This window comes from Mya arenaria, chromosome 10 (assembly GCF_026914265.1).
Source record: "Mya arenaria isolate MELC-2E11 chromosome 10, ASM2691426v1".
NCBI classification, from domain to species: domain Eukaryota; kingdom Metazoa; phylum Mollusca; class Bivalvia; order Myida; family Myidae; genus Mya; species Mya arenaria.
The window spans coordinates 16,343,838-16,348,679 of record NC_069131.1 but is presented as its reverse complement, the minus strand read 5'-3'; the positions used below and the strand labels follow the sequence as shown (position 1 = coordinate 16,348,679).

The window sequence follows — 4,842 nt, the reverse complement described above, 5'->3', positions numbered from 1 at the left end:
ATACCCTTCTCTGGCAATCACTATCAAAATGCGCGTTGAAACACTACGATTAATTAATACAATTATTCTAAATTTTACGAACTTTTCCATGTAAAATGGCCGAGGAGGTCCGAATGGACTTTACCATCGCCCAATGATAATTATATACTATAACGTGACGTCAGCATAGTGGAACTACCGTATTTTGCGATGTGTATTTCGTGTTAATTTATGATAGGTATATAATAAAACAAATATTCACAGTTTTAATTTAATCGGTTATGATTTTTTTCAGCATCTTGTTTACGAAAAGGTCGCCGGGAATGCCAGATCGACGGGGTCACGAACGGGGATAGTGCATGAAGGACAGCAGTCGGGGACATGAGTAGGACCATTCCCCGGTATGCAGTCCGGACATCGAACCCATCTGCACGAGCTACCCGGAAATCTTCCTGAAATTGTGAATAAAAGAAATATAATTTGGTGCTTGTTGTTTACTATTTTTGGTATGTGGACTTGATTGACATATATACTAGGTCTTCTTTACAAAAGCCTTTTACATTATAAGTGAATTTGATCTTATTGCTGTACGCGATTGGATTGATAAATATATCCATGTTTTATTACAAGTACTGTTCTTCGTTTCTTGGTATACATGTAGTTAAATTCTGGCAGACGTAGCTCAATTTCATTCAATTCAAAGTTTGTCTTTTTGTTTGTCTTTTTACTTGGTTTCTCTCCAAACACGCTTTCACACGTAATATTAATTTTTGTTCTATCGACCGAAATTGGGACGTTTTGCCTGGCCAGTAACGTGACCGGGGACCTACTTTCCTTGCTCAATAATAAACATCAATATGAAATGTCATATTATAACTTTCTAACCAATATCAAAGGACTGAAGGACCATGTTTAGTGTCCAATGTATGTGGCGGGTCTTTGTAATTCAAACACCTACCCTTCCTGGCCGCTAATCAACATCAACAAAAACTGTCTTATTAATCAACTATTACGTATTGGACGCGATACGGGGACAATTGCGGTACCTATACCAGACGACTGGCGACAATATATGCCAATACTCGGCCAATATCGGCCAATATCGGCCAAAATCGACCCAAATTGACCAAACTCGGCCAATATGAGTTTCCGCCGTTTTGATTGGCTACAACACTCGCCAAAAATAGGATTTGAGAAATGGACCATTTTTATTGGCTGTTGATACTCGCCTAATATGTGCATATGCTGGAAATTATTTTGAAAGGTAGCCATTTTTTTCCGTTTTTCCCACTGTTTTGACATGTTTGTGCTCCGTTTAAACCTATTTGAAATTACTAGCCAATTAAATACTTCATTTGTATGGTATGGTATTACAGTTGTATTTAACCTGTTGGTTGATTTTACGATAATTACCTTTTTAAACCGCCAAGATGGCCGAGGAAAGGTGAATATTTTGAACATTTGCCAAACGATTTACGAAATAAAGACGAAAAGACATGCTTACTTGGACTGTGCAGTGCTTTATTCATAAGAATATTCACTGAAAGGATGCATGCTTTAATTAGCAAAGGCAAGTCTAGAAAAGCAGACAGCATGAATGAAAAAGGGATGAAATATAAACTTAAGGTAAGTTATTAGAATATTTAACCAACATGCCGTACCATACGTAATAGTTAATTTATAAAAAAACGTAATAATTAGTTGATGTCATATTGGCTCATTTATTTGTCCGAGAAAAGCTGTTTTTGCCTGAGCCCGAAGGGAAGAAAGCATATCCCACTTACCCTGGCCACTAGTCAACATAATACATGTTTATGTAAATAAAAATTTAACCTATCCCACTAGTCAACAATTTACATGTATATGTAACCAAAACATCAGCATATCCCACTTACCCTGGCCACTAGTCAACATAATACATATTTATGTAAATAAAACATTAACCTATCCCACTAGTCAATATTTTACATGTATATGCAACCAAAACATCAGCATATCCCACTTACCCTGGCCACTAGTCAACATAATACATATTTATGTAAATAAAACATTAACCTATCCCACTAGTCAATATTTTACATGTATATGTAATTCAAACATCCACATGATCTCGATCAACCATGTACAGGAACATCATGGTTTTACAATATAAAACAGTAAGGTTTGAGATGAAGGGCCTCCCTATAGAGTCACTGGATTACATATGATATATATATACAAGTACATGTAATAAAACAAACCTCTCAGACTTCCCGCATTGACAACATCATTTGAAAGCATAAGCAAAGAGATTGTAAAACAAAATATCCAAATATATTTCATGATGAACGTTTGAGTGTTATTCCCAAGTAGTTTGCAACAATGGCTCTTACCGGCCTCATATATCCACGTGTCGATGTAATTTCGCAATTAAAAATTGTGGTTTAAACGAGCGTACGTATATTAACCTTTATTTAGTGATATGTAATTAATCATATTTTCGCTGAACAATGCGGATATAAAACCAGTGAGAACGTTCTATGTCTTTCTGAATCCTAGCGAGTCGCGTACCGTTATCGCGTGACATACACAACAAATCCGTGCTGTGTGGTCCCATGCGCTTTATATTTAGAGAAACATGTGTTTCATCGTAACTGCACATTTCGGCATCAAGATAATTCGGCCTAGTTAATTTGGCACCAACATATTCGGCACTTAGTCGACTCGGCATCATAAAGCTTAGTCAATTTGCCACATAATTAAAATGAATTATATGCGGTCTAAAATATAAGAATAAAGTGACCATTTAGATAAAGTTGAATTAAAACCATTCTCACTTTCATTCGTTAAATGGTTCGTTTATATCAACACCACTATCTTTCACAAATAACTCGATCATCCAATAACGGTATCATGTTGTTTCCGTATTAACAAATGGCTCTCGTCCTTTTTGTTTATTCAAACTGTTTTGCTTTTGTTCTATACTTGATCTTTGCGTCTAAATTTATATCCAGCAGTTTTCATTTTAACAACATTTTGATATAAACGTATACTGTAGCATTTGTTCATTTGAGCATTTTTTTCTTCTTTATTTTTAAACTAAAATTCAAGTCAGTAGCGTACGCTATGGGCATCAGTGTGTGTATACCACGTAATAAATTACCTCATATATGCTACTTCGGAAGTAAATATTTTGTTTAAAATGAAGACTTAAAACAACGATAACTTTTCTTTTACAAAACCATTTTAAATGAAACAAATAGCAGTATAAGCCGGTTAAAGAGTCCCGCCCATGATTTATTACCTGTGATTCTTTTCATCAAACACTTCGACAAACCTGTTTCCAAAGTAATGCTTTGACAGTGCTCCGTCAGACGGCCGTTTTGTGTAAAGGTTTATCGAAGTGTTTTAAGAAACTAAACTTTTAATCAAATTAAGGTAAAAGACCGAAACGAGGCTCCGTATGCGGCGTAGACTGCGCTATGTTTCATTTAAAATGGTGAAGAAATAGTAAAGCTATCTTTGTTTAAAGCCTTCATTCGAAACAAAAAGTTGCCTTCCGACATAGCATTTATGGCGCAATTTATTACGTGGTAAACACACACTGGGTATACAAATAATACAAGACACGTTCATTGTAAAAAAAAGAATTCGGACTTAAAAAAACAATTCATCAATATCATAAAAAGTAACTTCCAAATGCATTTTTGATTTACAGTTGAATAGACGTGAAAGTTTGTAAATATTGACTCTTGATTCGATCTTCCCTCGCGGCGTAAGTTTTTTCGTGTAGCTAAAACGTAACACCAAATGGATTTGAAATAAATGGGTATAAAAAACATTAAACAATGATTACAGTTCTTTCTCTATTTCGATATCTTACATTGAATCGGATTTTTTAATTAGAACAAAAGTAAGCGAACATTTGGCAGTTAAAAACATAAGAGGTATACTGAAAATATATGTTTCTGGTATTCAAAATGAATGCATGTTTTCTTATATTAAAACAAACTACTTAATTTATAGTTTTTTTTAAAAAAAGAAGAAGATAATAATTACACGTTGTTTTATTACTTCAATTTCAAATGTTTCATTTTTTGTGACAACTTAAATGTAAATTAGTTTGTATTAGTACAGAGTAATACTCGCTGCGCATTTTTAGTTGGGTCGATACATTGCCCTAATTGACTTGAAAAAGGTTGAAGCGCTAATTTCCCCGTCGTTAAAAGAAGTCCACAAGCTTTGCAGCTTCACGTCTAAATCACTGTACAATGTGTTCAGGCATCCGACTGTCTCGGCCTCATGCTGCAGCAATGACACGAGAACGTAGAACTGCAAATTGCTGCGACCCGCTTTACCGTTGATCCGTCAATACCATCCTTAAATTGTATTTAATACATTTGTCCCTATATATAGTAACACATTTGTGCAGGGATTCCGCAATTATTTGCATGACTCAGCGATGATCAGTTTTGCGGCCAGTGCCGATTATCAATTATCATTTTACCGCCCGTAGAACGTTCGCACGTGAATTTTTGTCTTTAAATCAAATTTTCTGACTGTAAAATAATGCATTGACAAAATAATCGCAATTTATTGATCTGCTTGAACAGATTATTTTTTTAAAATTCTAAAGGGAGGCAAACGCGAACGCAGTTTAGAAAAATATGCTTGTACTAGTGTTTCATAACCAGTGTGGACTATTAGGGCGGCGCATTTTATTCAGCGTCGACATTTTACATTCGGAACTCCTCAGCCATTTTTATCGAAAACAATCTCGGATGTATTTGGACAGTTTACATACTCAGAAATCGGTATGTTGAAGTCCGTTCAAGTCGATCGCGTAGTAATTTAATTTAGCAGTAAAACTTAATGACTAAACTC

At 35.0% G+C, this 4,842-nt stretch overlaps 1 long non-coding RNA gene across 1 annotated transcript; it reads right to left on the bottom strand.

Moving 5' to 3' along the window:
* Positions 1-236: 236 nt before the first annotated feature.
* Positions 237-2,482, bottom strand: LOC128205145 (uncharacterized). Its single transcript, XR_008256181.1, has 2 exons — positions 2,220-2,482; positions 237-431 (listed from the first exon to the last, which is right to left on the bottom strand). It is a non-coding gene; the product is annotated as an uncharacterized LOC128205145 (long non-coding RNA).
* Positions 2,483-4,842: the final 2,360 nt, after the last annotated feature.